Source organism: Vanellus vanellus (assembly GCF_965231255.1).
Source record: "Vanellus vanellus genome assembly, contig: HAP1_SCAFFOLD_67, whole genome shotgun sequence".
In the NCBI taxonomy this organism is placed as follows: Eukaryota; Metazoa; Chordata; class Aves; order Charadriiformes; family Charadriidae; genus Vanellus; species Vanellus vanellus.
The window spans coordinates 808333-827846 of record NW_028128775.1 but is presented as its reverse complement, the minus strand read 5'-3'; positions in this window follow the sequence as shown (position 1 = coordinate 827846).

Here is a 19514-nt window from a genome sequence, read left to right as displayed (position 1 = left end):
GAGTGTTTATTCCGGTGTTTTCGGGCCCTGTGATCCCGGGTAGCAACCCCAGACTCCTCCAGGGAAGATACCCGAGATGATTTTTCTCCTTGGGCAATGCTCCATCTTCTGGGATGCATCTGAGATTCCTCCCAAGTGTCTCCCGCAGACATTTTTCCTGTGGTTTTGGTCCCTGTAATCCCGGGTAGCAACCCCAGACTCCTCCAGGAAAGATACCCGGGATGATTTTTCTCCTTGGACAATGCTCTATACTCTGGGATGCATCCGAGACTTGTCGCAGCTATGTCCCTGAGTGTTTTTTCTCGCGGTTTATGGTTCTGTCATCCCAGGTAGCAACCCCAGACTCCTCCAGGGAAGACACCCAAGATGATTTTTCTCTCTTGACAGTGGTCCATCCTGCGGGATCTACCCAGAACTCCTCCCAGGCATCTCCGGCAGAGTTTTCTCCAGTGCTTTAGGGCCCTGTGATCCCGGCTAGCAACCCCAGACTCCTCTAGGGAAGATACCCGAGATAATTTTTCTGCTTGGACAATGCTCCATCCTCTGGGAAGCATCCGAGACTCCTTGCAGCTTTGTCCCTGAGTGTTTATTCCGGTGCTTTTGGGCCCTGTCATCCCGGGTAGCAACCCCAGACTCCTCCGTGGAAGATACCCAAGTTGATTTTTCTCCTTGGACTATTGTCCATCCTGCGGGATGCACCCGAGCCTCCTCCCAGCTCTGTTTCTGAGTGTTTTCTTCCGGTGGTTTAGCGCCCTGTGATCCCGGGTAGCAACCCCAGACTCCTCCAGGGAAGATACCCGAGATGATTTTTCTCCTTGGACAATGCTCCATCCTCTGGGAAGCATCCGAGACTCCTTGCAGCTTTGTCCCTGAGTGTTTATTCCGGTGGTTTTGGGCCCTGTGATCCCGGGTAGCAACCCCAGACTCCTCTAGGGAAGATACTCGAGATAATTTTTCTCCTTAGACAATGCTCCATCCTCTGGGAAGCATCCGAGACTCCTTGCAGGTATGTCCCTGAGTGTTTATTCCGGTGTTTTGGGGCCCTGTGATCCCGGGTAGCAACCCCAGACTCCTCCAGGGAAGATACACGAGATGATTTTTCTCCTTGGACAATGCTCCATCCTCTGGGAAGCATCCGAGACTCCTTGCAGGTATGTCCCTGAGTTTTTATTCCGGTGTTTTGGTGCCCTGTGATCCCGGGTAGCAACCCCAGACTCCTCCAGGGAAGATACACGAGATGATTTTTCTCCTTGGACAATGCTCCATCTTCTGGGATGCATCTGAGATTCCTCCCAGGCGTCTCCCACAGACATTTTTCCTGTGGTTTGGGTCCCTGTAATCCCGGGTAGCAACCCCAGACTCCTCCAGGGAAGATACCCGAGATGATTTTTCTCCTTGGACAATGCTCCATCCTCTGGGAAGCATCCGAGACTCCTTGCCGGTATGTCCCTGAGTGTTTATTCCGGTGCTTTTGGGCCCTGTCATCCCGGGTAGCAACCCCAGACTCCTCCGTGGAAGATACCCAAGTTGATTTTTCTCCTTGGACTATTGTCCATCCAGCAGGATGCACCCCAGACTCCTCCCAGCTCTGTTTCTGAGTGTTTTCTTCCGGTGGTTTAGCGCCCTGTGATCACGGGTAGCAACCCCAGACTCCTCCAGGGAGGATACCCGAGATGATTTTTCTCCTTGGACAATGCTCCATCCTCTGGGATGCATCCGAGACTCCATGCAGGTATGTCCCTGAGTGTTTATTCCGGTGTTTTGGGGCCCTGTGATCCCGGGTAGCAACCCCAGACTCCTCCAGGGAAGATACATGAGATGATTTTTCTCCTTGGACAATGCTCCATCTTCTGGGATGCATCTGAGATTCCTCCCAGGCGCCTCCCACAGACATTTTTTCTGTGGTTTGGGTCCCTGTAATCCCGGGTAGCAACCCCAGACTCCTCCAGGGAAGATACCCGAGATGATTTTTCTCCTTGGACAATGCTCCATCCTCTGGGAAGCATCTGAGACTCCTTGCAGGTATGTCCCTGAGTGTTTATTCCGGTGCTTTTGGACCCTGTGATCCCGGGTAGCAACCCCAGACTCCTCCAGGGAAGATACCCGAGATGATTTTTCTCCTTGGACAATGCTCCATCTTCTGGGACGCATCTGAGATTCCTCCCAGGCGTCTCCTGCAAACATTTTTCCTGTTGTTTGTGTCCCTGTAATCCCGGGTAGCAACCCCAGACTCCTCCAGGGAAGATACCCGAGATGATTTTTCTCCTTGGACAATGCTCCGTCTTCTGGGATGCATCTGAGATTCCTCCCAGGCGACTCCCACAGACATTTTTCCTGTGGTTTGGGTCCCTGTAATCCCGGGTAGCAACCCCAGACTCCTCCAGGGAAGATAACCCGAGATGATTTTTCTCCTTGGACAATGCTCCATCCTCTGGGAAGCATCCGAGACTCCTTGCAGCTTTGTCCCTGAGTGTTTATTCTGGTGCTTTTGGGCCCTGTCATCCCGGGTAGCAACCCCAGCCTCCTCCAGGGAAGATACCCGAGATGATTTTTCTCCTTGGACAATGCTCCATCTTCTGGGATGCATCTGAGATTCCTCCCAAGTGTCTCCTGCAGACATTTTTCCTGTGGTTTTGGTCCTTGTAATACCGGGTAGCAACCCCAGACTCCTCCAGGGAAGACACCCAATATGATTTTTCTCTCTTGACAGTGGTCCATCCTGCGGGATCTACCCAGAACTCCTCCCAGGCGTCTCCCACAGAGTTTTCTCCAGTGCTTTAGGGCCCTGTGATCCCGGCTAGCAACCCCAGACTCCTCTAGGAAAGATACCCGAGATAATTTTTCTCCTTGGACAATGCTCCATCTTCTGGGATGCATCTGAGATTCCTCCCAGGCGTTTCCCACAGACATTTTTCCTGTGGTTTGGGTCCCTGTAATCCCGGGTAGCAAGCCCAGACTCCTCCAGGAAAGATACCCGGGATGATTTTTCTCCTTGGACAATGCTCTATACTCTGGGATGCATCCGAGACTTGTCGCAGCTATGTCCCTGAGTGTTTTTTCTCGCGGTTTATGGTTCTGTCATCCCAGGTAGCAACCCCAGACTCCTCCAGGGAAGACACCCAAGATGATTTTTCTCTCTTGACAGTGGTCCATCCTGCGGGATCTACCCAGAACTCCTCCCAGGCATCTCCGGCAGAGTTTTCTCCAGTGCTTTAGGGCCCTGTGATCCCGGCTAGCAACCCCAGACTCCTCTAGGGAAGATACCCGAGATAATTTTTCTGCTTGGACAATGCTCCATCCTCTGGGAAGCATCCGAGACTCCTTGCAGCTTTGTCCCTGAGTGTTTATTCCGGTGCTTTTGGGCCCTGTCATCCCGGGTAGCAACCCCAGACTCCTCCGTGGAAGATACCCAAGTTGATTTTTCTCCTTGGACTATTGTCCATCCTGCGGGATGCACCCGAGCCTCCTCCCAGCTCTGTTTCTGAGTGTTTTCTTCCGGTGGTTTAGCGCCCTGTGATCCCGGGTAGCAACCCCAGACTCCTCCAGGGAAGATACCCGAGATGATTTTTCTCCTTGGACAATGCTCCATCCTCTGGGAAGCATCCGAGACTCCTTGCAGCTTTGTCCCTCAGTGTTTATTCCGGTGGTTTTGGGCCCTGTGATCCCGGGTAGCAACCCCAGACTCCTCTAGGGAAGATACTCGAGATAATTTTTCTCCTTAGACAATGCTCCATCCTCTGGGAAGCATCCGAGACTCCTTGCAGGTATGTCCCTGAGTGTTTATTCCGGTGTTTTGGGGCCCTGTGATCCCGGGTAGCAACCCCAGACTCCTCCAGGGAAGATACACGAGATGATTTTTCTCCTTGGACAATGCTCCATCCTCTGGGAAGCATCCGAGACTCCTTGCAGCTTTGTCCCTGAGTGTTTATTCCGGGGCTTTTGGGCCCTGTGATCCCGGGTAGCAACCCCAGACTCCTCCAGGGAAGATACTCGAGATAATTTTTCTCCTTGGACAATGCTCCATCCTCTGGGAAGCATCCGAGACTCCTTGCAGGTATGTCCCTGAGTTTTTATTCCGGTGTTTTGGTGCCCTGTGATCCCGGGTAGCAACCCCAGACTCCTCCAGGGAAGATACACGAGATGATTTTTCTCCTTGGACAATGCTCCATCTTCTGGGATGCATCTGAGATTCCTCCCAGGCGTCTCCCACAGACATTTTTCCTGTGGTTTGGGTCCCTGTAATCCCGGGTAGCAACCCCAGACTCCTCCAGGGAAGATACCCGAGATGATTTTTCTCCTTGGACAATGCTCCATCCTCTGGGAAGCATCCGAGACTCCTTGCCGGTATGTCCCTGAGTGTTTATTCCGGTGCTTTTGGGCCCTGTCATCCCGGGTAGCAACCCCAGACTCCTCCGTGGAAGATACCCAAGTTGATTTTTCTCCTTGGACTATTGTCCATCCTGCAGGATGCACCCCAGACTCCTCCCAGCTCTGTTTCTGAGTGTTTTCTTCCGGTGGTTTAGCGCCCTGTGATCACGGGTAGCAACCCCAGACTCCTCCAGGGAAGATACATGAGATGATTTTTCTCCTTGGACAATGCTCCATCTTCTGGGATGCATCTGAGATTCCTCCCAGGCGCCTCCCACAGACATTTTTTCTGTGGTTTGGGTCCCTGTAATCCCGGGTAGCAACCCCAGACTCCTCCAGGGAAGATACCCGAGATGATTTTTCTCCTTGGACAATGCTCCATCCTCTGGGAAGCATCTGAGACTCCTTGCAGGTATGTCCCTGAGTGTTTATTCCGGTGCTTTTGGGCCCTGTGATCCCGGGTAGCAACCCCAGACTCCTCCAGGGAAGATACCCGAGATGATTTTTCTCCTTGGACAATGCTCCATCTTCTGGGACGCATCTGAGATTCCTCCCAGGCGTCTCCTGCAAACATTTTTCCTGTTGTTTGTGTCCCTGTAATCCCGGGTAGCAACCCCAGACTCCTCCAGGGAAGATACCCGAGATGATTTTTCTCCTTGGACAATGCTCCGTCTTCTGGGATGCATCTGAGATTCCTCCCAGGCGACTCCCACAGACATTTTTCCTGTGGTTTGGGTCCCTGTAATCCCGGGTAGCAACCCCAGACTCCTCCAGGGAAGATAACCCGAGATGATTTTTCTCCTTGGACAATGCTCCATCCTCTGGGAAGCATCCGAGTCTCCTTGCAGCTTTGTCCCTGAGTGTTTATTCCGGTGCTTTTGGGCCCTGTCATCCCGGGTAGCAACCCCAGCCTCCTCCAGGGAAGATACCCGAGATGATTTTTCTCCTTGGACAATGCTCCATCTTCTGGGATGCATCTGAGATTCCTCCCAAGTGTCTCCTGCAGACATTTTTCCTGTGGTTTTGGTCCTTGTAATACCGGGTAGCAACCCCAGACTCCTCCAGGGAAGACACCCAATACGATTTTTCTCTCTTGACAGTGGTCCATCCTGCGGGATCTACCCAGAACTCCTCCCAGGCGTCTCCCGCAGAGTTTTCTCCAGTGCTTTAGGGCCCTGTGATCCCGGCTAGCAACCCCAGACTCCTCTAGGAAAGATACCCGAGATAATTTTTCTCCTTGGACAATGCTCCATCTTCTGGGATGCATCTGAGATTCCTCCCAGGCGTTTCCCACAGACATTTTTCCTGTGGTTTGGGTCCCTGTAATCCCGGGTAGCAAGCCCAGACTCCTCCAGGAAAGATACCCGGGATGATTTTTCTCCTTGGACAATGCTCTATACTCTGGGATGCATCCGAGACTTGTCGCAGCTATGTCCCTGAGTGTTTTTTCTCGCGGTTTATGGTTCTGTCATCCCAGGTAGCAACCCCAGACTCCTCCAGGGAAGACACCCAAGATGATTTTTCTCTCTTGACAGTGGTCCATCCTGCGGGATCTACCCAGAACTCCTCCCAGGCATCTCCGGCAGAGTTTTCTCCAGTGCTTTAGGGCCCTGTGATCCCGGCTAGCAACCCCAGACTCCTCTAGGGAAGATACCCGAGATAATTTTTCTGCTTGGACAATGCTCCATCCTCTGGGAAGCATCCGAGACTCCTTGCAGCTTTGTCCCTGAGTGTTTATTCCGGTGCTTTTGGGCCCTGTCATCCCGGGTAGCAACCCCAGACTCCTCCGTGGAAGATACCCAAGTTGATTTTTCTCCTTGGACTATTGTCCATCCTGCGGGATGCACCCGAGCCTCCTCCCAGCTCTGTTTCTGAGTGTTTTCTTCCGGTGGTTTAGCGCCCTGTGATCCCGGGTAGCAACCCCAGACTCCTCCAGGGAAGATACCCGAGATGATTTTTCTCCTTGGACAATGCTCCATCCTCTGGGAAGCATCCGAGACTCCTTGCAGCTTTGTCCCTGAGTGTTTATTCCGGTGGTTTTGGGCCCTGTGATCCCGGGTAGCAACCCCAGACTCCTCTAGGGAAGATACTCGAGATAATTTTTCTCCTTAGACAATGCTCCATCCTCTGGGAAGCATCCGAGACTCCTTGCAGGTATGTCCCTGAGTGTTTATTCCGGTGTTTTGGGGCCCTGTGATCCCGGGTAGCAACCCCAGACTCCTCCAGGGAAGATACACGAGATGATTTTTCTCCTTGGACAATGCTCCATCCTCTGGGAAGCATCCGAGACTCCTTGCAGCTTTGTCCCTGAGTGTTTATTCCGGGGCTTTTGGGCCCTGTGATCCCGGGTAGCAACCCCAGACTCCTCCAGGGAAGATACTCGAGATAATTTTTCTCCTTGGACAATGCTCCATCCTCTGGGAAGCATCCGAGACTCCTTGCAGGTATGTCCCTGAGTTTTTATTCCGGTGTTTTGGTGCCCTGTGATCCCGGGTAGCAACCCCAGACTCCTCCAGGGAAGATACACGAGATGATTTTTCTCCTTGGACAATGCTCCATCTTCTGGGATGCATCTGAGATTCCTCCCAGGCGTCTCCCACAGACATTTTTCCTGTGGTTTGGGTCCCTGTAATCCCGGGTAGCAACCCCAGACTCCTCCAGGGAAGATACCCGAGATGATTTTTCTCCTTGGACAATGCTCCATCCTCTGGGAAGCATCCGAGACTCCTTGCCGGTATGTCCCTGAGTGTTTATTCCGGTGCTTTTGGGCCCTGTCATCCCGGGTAGCAACCCCAGACTCCTCCGTGGAAGATACCCAAGTTGATTTTTCTCCTTGGACTATTGTCCATCCTGCAGGATGCACCCCAGACTCCTCCCAGCTCTGTTTCTGAGTGTTTTCTTCCGGTGGTTTAGCGCCCTGTGATCACGGGTAGCAACCCCAGACTCCTCCAGGGAGGATACCCGAGATGATTTTTCTCCTTGGACAATGCTCCATCCTCTGGGATGCATCCGAGACTCCATGCAGGTATGTCCCTGAGTGTTTATTCCGGTGTTTTGGGGCCCTGTGATCCCGGGTAGCAACCCCAGACTCCTCCAGGGAAGATACATGAGATGATTTTTCTCCTTGGACAATGCTCCATCTTCTGGGATGCATCTGAGATTCCTCCCAGGCGCCTCCCACAGACATTTTTTCTGTGGTTTGGGTCCCTGTAATCCCGGGTAGCAACCCCAGACTCCTCCAGGGAAGATACCCGAGATGATTTTTCTCCTTGGACAATGCTCCATCCTCTGGGAAGCATCTGAGACTCCTTGCAGGTATGTCCCTGAGTGTTTATTCCGGTGCTTTTGGGCCCTGTGATCCCGGGTAGCAACCCCAGACTCCTCCAGGGAAGATACCCGAGATGATTTTTCTCCTTGGACAATGCTCCATCTTCTGGGACGCATCTGAGATTCCTCCCAGGCGTCTCCTGCAAACATTTTTCCTGTTGTTTGTGTCCCTGTAATCCCGGGTAGCAACCCCAGACTCCTCCAGGGAAGACACCCAATATGATTTTTCTCTCTTGACAGTGGTCCATCCTGCGGGATCTACCCAGAACTCCTCCCAGGCGTCTCCCGCAGAGTTTTCTCCAGTGCTTTAGGGCCCTGTGATCCCGGCTAGCAACCCCAGACTCCTCTAGGAAAGATACCCGAGATAATTTTTCTCCTTGGACAATGCTCCATCTTCTGGGATGCATCTGAGATTCCTCCCAGGCGTTTCCCACAGACATTTTTCCTGTGGTTTGGGTCCCTATAATCCCGGGTATCAACCCCAGACTCCTCCAGGGAAGATACCCGAGATGATTTTCTCCTTGGACAATGCTCCATCCTCTGGGAAGCATCCGAGACTCCTTGCAGCTTTGTCCCTGAGTCTTTATTCCGTTGGTTTAGTGCCCTGTGATCCCGGGTAGCAACCCCAGACTCCTCTAGGGAAGATACTCGAGATAATTTTTCTCCTTAGACAATGCTCCATCCTCTGGGAAGCATCCGAGACTCCTTGCAGGTATGTCCCTGAGTGTTTATTCCGGTGTTTTGGGGCCCTGTGATCCCGGGTAGCAACCCCAGACTCCTCCAGGGAAGATACACGAGATGATTTTTCTCCTTGGACAATGCTCCATCCTCTGGGAAGCATCCGAGACTCCTTGCAGCTTTGTCCCTGAGTGTTTATTCCGGGGCTTTTGGGCCCTGTGATCCCGGGTAGCAACCCCAGACTCCTCCAGGGAAGATACTCGAGATAATTTTTCTCCTTGGACAATGCTCCATCCTCTGGGAAGCATCCGAGACTCCTTGCAGGTATGTCCCTGAGTTTTTATTCCGGTGTTTTGGTGCCCTGTGATCCCGGGTAGCAACCCCAGACTCCTCCAGGGAAGATACACGAGATGATTTTTCTCCTTGGACAATGCTCCATCTTCTGGGATGCATCTGAGATTCCTCCCAGGCGTCTCCCACAGACATTTTTCCTGTGGTTTGGGTCCCTGTAATCCCGGGTAGCAACCCCAGACTCCTCCAGGGAAGATACCCGAGATGATTTTTCTCCTTGGACAATGCTCCATCCTCTGGGAAGCATCCGAGACTCCTTGCCGGTATGTCCCTGAGTGTTTATTCCGGTGCTTTTGGGCCCTGTCATCCCGGGTAGCAACCCCAGACTCCTCCGTGGAAGATACCCAAGTTGATTTTTCTCCTTGGACTATTGTCCATCCTGCAGGATGCACCCCAGACTCCTCCCAGCTCTGTTTCTGAGTGTTTTCTTCCGGTGGTTTAGCGCCCTGTGATCACGGGTAGCAACCCCAGACTCCTCCAGGGAGGATACCCGAGATGATTTTTCTCCTTGGACAATGCTCCATCCTCTGGGATGCATCCGAGACTCCATGCAGGTATGTCCCTGAGTGTTTATTCCGGTGTTTTGGGGCCCTGTGATCCCGGGTAGCAACCCCAGACTCCTCCAGGGAAGATACATGAGATGATTTTTCTCCTTGGACAATGCTCCATCTTCTGGGATGCATCTGAGATTCCTCCCAGGCGCCTCCCACAGACATTTTTTCTGTGGTTTGGGTCCCTGTAATCCCGGGTAGCAACCCCAGACTCCTCCAGGGAAGATACCCGAGATGATTTTTCTCCTTGGACAATGCTCCATCCTCTGGGAAGCATCTGAGACTCCTTGCAGGTATGTCCCTGAGTGTTTATTCCGGTGCTTTTGGGCCCTGTGATCCCGGGTAGCAACCCCAGACTCCTCCAGGGAAGATACCCGAGATGATTTTTCTCCTTGGACAATGCTCCATCTTCTGGGACGCATCTGAGATTCCTCCCAGGCGTCTCCTGCAAACATTTTTCCTGTTGTTTGTGTCCCTGTAATCCCGGGTAGCAACCCCAGACTCCTCCAGGGAAGATACCCGAGATGATTTTTCTCCTTGGACAATGCTCCGTCTTCTGGGATGCATCTGAGATTCCTCCCAGGCGACTCCCACAGACATTTTTCCTGTGGTTTGGGTCCCTGTAATCCCGGGTAGCAACCCCAGACTCCTCCAGGGAAGATAACCCGAGATGATTTTTCTCCTTGGACAATGCTCCATCCTCTGGGAAGCATCCGAGACTCCTTGCAGCTTTGTCCCTGAGTGTTTATTCCGGTGCTTTTGGGCCCTGTCATCCCGGGTAGCAACCCCAGCCTCCTCCAGGGAAGATACCCGAGATGATTTTTCTCCTTGGACAATGCTCCATCTTCTGGGATGCATCTGAGATTCCTCCCAAGTGTCTCCTGCAGACATTTTTCCTGTGGTTTTGGTCCTTGTAATACCGGGTAGCAACCCCAGACTCCTCCAGGGAAGACACCCAATATGATTTTTCTCTCTTGACAGTGGTCCATCCTGCGGGATCTACCCAGAACTCCTCCCAGGCGTCTCCCGCAGAGTTTTCTCCAGTGCTTTAGGGCCCTGTGATCCCGGCTAGCAACCCCAGACTCCTCTAGGAAAGATACCCGAGATAATTTTTCTCCTTGGACAATGCTCCATCTTCTGGGATGCATCTGAGATTCCTCCCAGGCGTTTCCCACAGACATTTTTCCTGTGGTTTGGGTCCCTGTAATCCCGGGTAGCAAGCCCAGACTCCTCCAGGAAAGATACCCGGGATGATTTTTCTCCTTGGACAATGCTCTATACTCTGGGATGCATCCGAGACTTGTCGCAGCTATGTCCCTGAGTGTTTTTTCTCGCGGTTTATGGTTCTGTCATCCCAGGTAGCAACCCCAGACTCCTCCAGGGAAGACACCCAATATGATTTTTCTCTCTTGACAGTGGTCCATCCTGCGGGATCTACCCAGAACTCCTCCCAGGCATCTCCGGCAGAGTTTTCTCCAGTGCTTTAGGGCCCTGTGATCCCGGCTAGCAACCCCAGACTCCTCTAGGGAAGATACCCGAGATAATTTTTCTGCTTGGACAATGCTCCATCCTCTGGGAAGCATCCGAGACTCCTTGCAGCTTTGTCCCTGAGTGTTTATTCCGGTGCTTTTGGGCCCTGTCATCCCGGGTAGCAACCCCAGACTCCTCCGTGGAAGATACCCAAGTTGATTTTTCTCCTTGGACTATTGTCCATCCTGCGGGATGCACCCGAGCCTCCTCCCAGCTCTGTTTCTGAGTGTTTTCTTCCGGTGGTTTAGCGCCCTGTGATCCCGGGTAGCAACCCCAGACTCCTCCAGGGAAGATACCCGAGATGATTTTTCTCCTTGGACAATGCTCCATCCTCTGGGAAGCATCCGAGACTCCTTGCAGCTTTGTCCCTGAGTGTTTATTCCGGTGGTTTTGGGCCCTGTGATCCCGGGTAGCAACCCCAGACTCCTCTAGGGAAGATACTCGAGATAATTTTTCTCCTTAGACAATGCTCCATCCTCTGGGAAGCATCCGAGACTCCTTGCAGGTATGTCCCTGAGTGTTTATTCCGGTGTTTTGGGGCCCTGTGATCCCGGGTAGCAACCCCAGACTCCTCCAGGGAAGATACACGAGATGATTTTTCTCCTTGGACAATGCTCCATCCTCTGGGAAGCATCCGAGACTCCTTGCAGGTATGTCCCTGAGTTTTTATTCCGGTGTTTTGGTGCCCTGTGATCCCGGGTAGCAACCCCAGACTCCTCCAGGGAAGATACTCGAGATAATTTTTCTCCTTGGACAATGCTCCATCCTCTGGGAAGCATCCGAGACTCCTTGCAGGTATGTCCCTGAGTTTTTATTCCGGTGTTTTGGTGCCCTGTGATCCCGGGTAGCAACCCCAGACTCCTCCAGGGAAGATACACGAGATGATTTTTCTCCTTGGACAATGCTCCATCTTCTGGGATGCATCTGAGATTCCTCCCAGGCGTCTCCCACAGACATTTTTCCTGTGGTTTGGGTCCCTGTAATCCCGGGTAGCAACCCCAGACTCCTCCAGGGAAGATACCCGAGATGATTTTTCTCCTTGGACAATGCTCCATCCTCTGGGAAGCATCCGAGACTCCTTGCCGGTATGTCCCTGAGTGTTTATTCCGGTGCTTTTGGGCCCTGTCATCCCGGGTAGCAACCCCAGACTCCTCCGTGGAAGATACCCAAGTTGATTTTTCTCCTTGGACTATTGTCCATCCTGCAGGATGCACCCCAGACTCCTCCCAGCTCTGTTTCTGAGTGTTTTCTTCCGGTGGTTTAGCGCCCTGTGATCACGGGTAGCAACCCCAGACTCCTCCAGGGAAGATACATGAGATGATTTTTCTCCTTGGACAATGCTCCATCTTCTGGGATGCATCTGAGATTCCTCCCAAGTGTCTCCTGCAGACATTTTTCCTGTGGTTTTGGTCCTTGTAATACCGGGTAGCAACCCCAGACTCCTCCAGGGAAGACACCCAATATGATTTTTCTCTCTTGACAGTGGTCCATCCTGCGGGATCTACCCAGAACTCCTCCCAGGCGTCTCCCGCAGAGTTTTCTCCAGTGCTTTAGGGCCCTGTGATCCCGGCTAGCAACCCCAGACTCCTCTAGGAAAGATACCCGAGATAATTTTTCTCCTTGGACAATGCTCCATCTTCTGGGATGCATCTGAGATTCCTCCCAGGCGTTTCCCACAGACATTTTTCCTGTGGTTTGGGTCCCTGTAATCCCGGGTAGCAAGCCCAGACTCCTCCAGGAAAGATACCCGGGATGATTTTTCTCCTTGGACAATGCTCTATACTCTGGGATGCATCCGAGACTTGTCGCAGCTATGTCCCTGAGTGTTTTTTCTCGCGGTTTATGGTTCTGTCATCCCAGGTAGCAACCCCAGACTCCTCCAGGGAAGACACCCAAGATGATTTTTCTCTCTTGACAGTGGTCCATCCTGCGGGATCTACCCAGAACTCCTCCCAGGCATCTCCGGCAGAGTTTTCTCCAGTGCTTTAGGGCCCTGTGATCCCGGCTAGCAACCCCAGACTCCTCCAGGGAAGATACCCGAGATGATTTTTCTCCTTGGACAATGCTCCATCCTCTGGGAAGCATCTGAGACTCCTTGCAGGTATGTCCCTGAGTGTTTATTCCGGTGCTTTTGGGCCCTGTGATCCCGGGTAGCAACCCCAGACTCCTCCAGGGAAGATACCCGAGATGATTTTTCTCCTTGGACAATGCTCCGTCTTCTGGGATGCATCTGAGATTCCTCCCAGGCGACTCCCACAGACATTTTTCCTGTGGTTTGGGTCCCTGTAATCCCGGGTAGCAACCCCAGACTCCTCCAGGGAAGATAACCCGAGATGATTTTCTCCTTGGACAATGCTCCATCCTCTGGGAAGCATCCGAGACTCCTTGCAGCTTTGTCCCTGAGTGTTTATTCCGGTGCTTTTGGGCCCTGTCATCCCGGGTAGCAACCCCAGCCTCCTCCAGGGAAGATACCCGAGATGATTTTTCTCCTTGGACAATGCTCCATCTTCTGGGATGCATCTGAGATTCCTCCCAAGTGTCTCCTGCAGACATTTTTCCTGTGGTTTTGGTCCTTGTAATACCGGGTAGCAACCCCAGACTCCTCCAGGGAAGACACCCAATATGATTTTTCTCTCTTGACAGTGGTCCATCCTGCGGGATCTACCCAGAACTCCTCCCAGGCGTCTCCCGCAGAGTTTTCTCCAGTGCTTTAGGGCCCTGTGATCCCGGCTAGCAACCCCAGACTCCTCTAGGAAAGATACCCGAGATAATTTTTCTCCTTGGACAATGCTCCATCTTCTGGGATGCATCTGAGATTCCTCCCAGGCGTTTCCCACAGACATTTTTCCTGTGGTTTGGGTCCCTGTAATCCCGGGTAGCAAGCCCAGACTCCTCCAGGAAAGATACCCGGGATGATTTTTCTCCTTGGACAATGCTCTATACTCTGGGATGCATCCGAGACTTGTCGCAGCTATGTCCCTGAGTGTTTTTTCTCGCGGTTTATGGTTCTGTCATCCCAGGTAGCAACCCCAGACTCCTCCAGGGAAGACACCCAAGATGATTTTTCTCTCTTGACAGTGGTCCATCCTGCGGGATCTACCCAGAACTCCTCCCAGGCATCTCCGGCAGAGTTTTCTCCAGTGCTTTAGGGCCCTGTGATCCCGGCTAGCAACCCCAGACTCCTCTAGGGAAGATACCCGAGATAATTTTTCTGCTTGGACAATGCTCCATCCTCTGGGAAGCATCCGAGACTCCTTGCAGCTTTGTCCCTGAGTGTTTATTCCGGTGCTTTTGGGCCCTGTCATCCCGGGTAGCAACCCCAGACTCCTCCGTGGAAGATACCCAAGTTGATTTTTCTCCTTGGACTATTGTCCATCCTGCGGGATGCACCCGAGCCTCCTCCCAGCTCTGTTTCTGAGTGTTTTCTTCCGGTGGTTTAGCGCCCTGTGATCCCGGGTAGCAACCCCAGACTCCTCCAGGGAAGATACCCGAGATGATTTTTCTCCTTGGACAATGCTCCATCCTCTGGGAAGCATCCGAGACTCCTTGCAGCTTTGTCCCTGAGTGTTTATTCCGGTGGTTTTGGGCCCTGTGATCCCGGGTAGCAACCCCAGACTCCTCTAGGGAAGATACTCGAGATAATTTTTCTCCTTAGACAATGCTCCATCCTCTGGGAAGCATCCGAGACTCCTTGCAGGTATGTCCCTGAGTGTTTATTCCGGTGTTTTGGGGCCCTGTGATCCCGGGTAGCAACCCCAGACTCCTCCAGGGAAGATACACGAGATGATTTTTCTCCTTGGACAATGCTCCATCCTCTGGGAAGCATCCGAGACTCCTTGCAGCTTTGTCCCTGAGTGTTTATTCCGGGGCTTTTGGGCCCTGTGATCCCGGGTAGCAACCCCAGACTCCTCCAGGGAAGATACTCGAGATAATTTTTCTCCTTGGACAATGCTCCATCCTCTGGGAAGCATCCGAGACTCCTTGCAGGTATGTCCCTGAGTTTTTATTCCGGTGTTTTGGTGCCCTGTGATCCCGGGTAGCAACCCCAGACTCCTCCAGGGAAGATACACGAGATGATTTTTCTCCTTGGACAATGCTCCATCTTCTGGGATGCATCTGAGATTCCTCCCAGGCGTCTCCCACAGACATTTTTCCTGTGGTTTGGGTCCCTGTAATCCCGGGTAGCAACCCCAGACTCCTCCAGGGAAGATACCCGAGATGATTTTTCTCCTTGGACAATGCTCCATCCTCTGGGAAGCATCCGAGACTCCTTGCCGGTATGTCCCTGAGTGTTTATTCCGGTGCTTTTGGGCCCTGTCATCCCGGGTAGCAACCCCAGACTCCTCCGTGGAAGATACCCAAGTTGATTTTTCTCCTTGGACTATTGTCCATCCTGCAGGATGCACCCCAGACTCCTCCCAGCTCTGTTTCTGAGTGTTTTCTTCCGGTGGTTTAGCGCCCTGTGATCACGGGTAGCAACCCCAGACTCCTCCAGGGAAGATACATGAGATGATTTTTCTCCTTGGACAATGCTCCATCTTCTGGGATGCATCTGAGATTCCTCCCAGGCGCCTCCCACAGACATTTTTTCTGTGGTTTGGGTCCCTGTAATCCCGGGTAGCAACCCCAGACTCCTCCAGGGAAGATACCCGAGATGATTTTTCTCCTTGGACAATGCTCCATCCTCTGGGAAGCATCTGAGACTCCTTGCAGGTATGTCCCTGAGTGTTTATTCCGGTGCTTTTGGGCCCTGTGATCCCGGGTAGCAACCCCAGACTCCTCCAGGGAAGATACCCGAGATGATTTTTCTCCTTGGACAATGCTCCATCTTCTGGGATGCATCTGAGATTCCTCCCAAGTGTCTCCTGCAGACATTTTTCCTGTGGTTTTGGTCCTTGTAATACCGGGTAGCAACCCCAGACTCCTCCAGGGAAGACACCCAATATGATTTTTCTCTCTTGACAGTGGTCCATCCTGCGGGATCTACCCAGAACTCCTCCCAGGCGTCTCCCGCAGAGTTTTCTCCAGTGCTTTAGGGCCCTGTGATCCCGGCTAGCAACCCCAGACTCCTCTAGGAAAGATACCCGAGATAATTTTTCTCCTTGGACAATGCTCCATCTTCTGGGATGCATCTGAGATTCCTCCCAGGCGTTTCCCACAGACATTTTTCCTGTGGTTTGGGTCCCTGTAATCCCGGGTAGCAAGCCCAGACTCCTCCAGGAAAGATACCCGGGATGATTTTTCTCCTTGGACAATGCTCTATACTCTGGGATGCATCCGAGACTTGTCGCAGCTATGTCCCTGAGTGTTTTTTCTCGCGGTTTATGGTTCTGTCATCCCAGGTAGCAACCCCAGACTCCTCCAGGGAAGACACCCAAGATGATTTTTCTCTCTTGACAGTGGTCCATCCTGCGGGATCTACCCAGAACTCCTCCCAGGCATCTCCGGCAGAGTTTTCTCCAGTGCTTTAGGGCCCTGTGATCCCGGCTAGCAACCCCAGACTCCTCCAGGGAAGATACCCGAGATGATTTTTCTCCTTGGACAATGCTCCATCCTCTGGGAAGCATCTGAGACTCCTTGCAGGTATGTCCCTGAGTGTTTATTCCGGTGCTTTTGGGCCCTGTGATCCCGGGTAGCAACCCCAGACTCCTCCAGGGAAGATACCCGAGATGATTTTTCTCCTTGGACAATGCTCCATCTTCTGGGACGCATCTGAGATTCCTCCCAGGCGTCTCCTGCAAACATTTTTCCTGTTGTTTGTGTCCCTGTAATCCCGGGTAGCAACCCCAGACTCCTCCAGGGAAGATACCCGAGATGATTTTTCTCCTTGGACAATGCTCCGTCTTCTGGGATGCATCTGAGATTCCTCCCAGGCGACTCCCACAGACATTTTTCCTGTGGTTTGGGTCCCTGTAATCCCGGGTAGCAACCCCAGACTCCTCCAGGGAAGATAACCCGAGATGATTTTTCTCCTTGGACAATGCTCCATCCTCTGGGAAGCATCCGAGACTCCTTGCAGCTTTGTCCCTGAGTGTTTATTCCGGTGCTTTTGGGCCCTGTCATCCCGGGTAGCAACCCCAGCCTCCTCCAGGGAAGATACCCGAGATGATTTTTCTCCTTGGACAATGCTCCATCTTCTGGGATGCATCTGAGATTCCTCCCAAGTGTCTCCTGCAGACATTTTTCCTGTGGTTTTGGTCCTTGTAATACCGGGTAGCAACCCCAGACTCCTCCAGGGAAGACACCCAATATGATTTTTCTCTCTTGACAGTGGTCCATCCTGCGGGATCTACCCAGAACTCCTCCCAGGCGTCTCCCGCAGAGTTTTCTCCAGTGCTTTAGGGCCCTGTGATCCCGGCTAGCAACCCCAGACTCCTCTAGGAAAGATACCCGAGATAATTTTTCTCCTTGGACAATGCTCCATCTTCTGGGATGCATCTGAGATTCCTCCCAGGCGTTTCCCACAGACATTTTTCCTGTGGTTTGGGTCCCTGTAATCCCGGGTAGCAAGCCCAGACTCCTCCAGGAAAGATACCCGGGATGATTTTTCTCCTTGGACAATGCTCTATACTCTGGGATGCATCCGAGACTTGTCGCAGCTATGTCCCTGAGTGTTTTTTCTCGCGGTTTATGGTTCTGTCATCCCAGGTAGCAACCCCAGACTCCTCCAGGGAAGACACCCAAGATGATTTTTCTCTCTTGACAGTGGTCCATCCTGCGGGATCTACCCAGAACTCCTCCCAGGCATCTCCGGCAGAGTTTTCTCCAGTGCTTTAGGGCCCTGTGATCCCGGCTAGCAACCCCAGACTCCTCTAGGGAAGATACCCGAGATAATTTTTCTGCTTGGACAATGCTCCATCCTCTGGGAAGCATCCGAGACTCCTTGCAGCTTTGTCCCTGAGTGTTTATTCCGGTGCTTTTGGGCCCTGTCATCCCGGGTAGCAACCCCAGACTCCTCCGTGGAAGATACCCAAGTTGATTTTTCTCCTTGGACTATTGTCCATCCTGCGGGATGCACCCGAGCCTCCTCCCAGCTCTGTTTCTGAGTGTTTTCTTCCGGTGGTTTAGCGCCCTGTGATCCCGGGTAGCAACCCCAGACTCCTCCAGGGAAGATACCCGAGATGATTTTTCTCCTTGGACAATGCTCCATCCTCTGGGAAGCATCCGAGACTCCTTGCAGCTTTGTCCCTGAGTGTTTATTCCGGTGGTTTTGGGCCCTGTGATCCCGGGTAGCAACCCCAGACTCCTCTAGGGAAGATACTCGAGATAATTTTTCTCCTTAGACAATGCTCCATCCTCTGGGAAGCATCCGAGACTCCTTGCAGGTATGTCCCTGAGTGTTTATTCCGGTGTTTTGGGGCCCTGTGATCCCGGGTAGCAACCCCAGACTCCTCCAGGGAAGATACACGAGATGATTTTTCTCCTTGGACAATGCTCCATCCTCTGGGAAGCATCCGAGACTCCTTGCAGCTTTGTCCCTGAGTGTTTATTCCGGGGCTTTTGGGCCCTGTGATCCCGGGTAGCAACCCCAGACTCCTCCAGGGAAGATACTCGAGATAATTTTTCTCCTTGGACAATGCTCCATCCTCTGGGAAGCATCCGAGACTCCTTGCAGGTATGTCCCTGAGTTTTTATTCCGGTGTTTTGGTGCCCTGTGATCCCGGGTAGCAACCCCAGACTCCTCCAGGGAAGATACACGAGATGATTTTTCTCCTTGGACAATGCTCCATCTTCTGGGATGCATCTGAGATTCCTCCCAGGCGTCTCCCACAGACATTTTTCCTGTGGTTTGGGTCCCTGTAATCCCGGGTAGCAACCCCAGACTCCTCCAGGGAAGATACCCGAGATGATTTTTCTCCTTGGACAATGCTCCATCCTCTGGGAAGCATCCGAGACTCCTTGCCGGTATGTCCCTGAGTGTTTATTCCGGTGCTTTTGGGCCCTGTCATCCCGGGTAGCAACCCCAGACTCCTCCGTGGAAGATACCCAAGTTGATTTTTCTCCTTGGACTATTGTCCATCCTGCAGGATGCACCCCAGACTCCTCCCAGCTCTGTTTCTGAGTGTTTTCTTCCGGTGGTTTAGCGCCCTGTGATCACGGGTAGCAACCCCAGACTCCTCCAGGGAAGATACATGAGATGATTTTTCTCCTTGGACAATGCTCCATCTTCTGGGATGCATCTGAGATTCCTCCCAGGCGCCTCCCACAGACATTTTTTCTGTGGTTTGGGTCCCTGTAATCCCGGGTAGCAACCCCAGACTCCTCCAGGGAAGATACCCGAGATGATTTTTCTCCTTGGACAATGCTCCATCCTCTGGGAAGCATCCGAGACTCCTTGCAGCTTTGTCCCTCAGTGTTTATTCCGGTGGTTTTGGGCCCTGTGATCCCGGGTAGCAACCCCAGACTCCTCTAGGGAAGATACTCGAGATAATTTTTCTCCTTAGACAATGCTCCATCCTCTGGGAAGCATCCGAGACTCCTTGCAGGTATGTCCCTGAGTGTTTATTCCGGTGTTTTGGGGCCCTGTGATCCCGGGTAGCAACCCCAGACTCCTCCAGGGAAGATACACGAGATGATTTTTCTCCTTGGACAATGCTCCATCCTCTGGGAAGCATCCGAGACTCCTTGCAGCTTTGTCCCTGAGTGTTTATTCCGGGGCTTTTGGGCCCTGTGATCCCGGGTAGCAACCCCAGACTCCTCCAGGGAAGA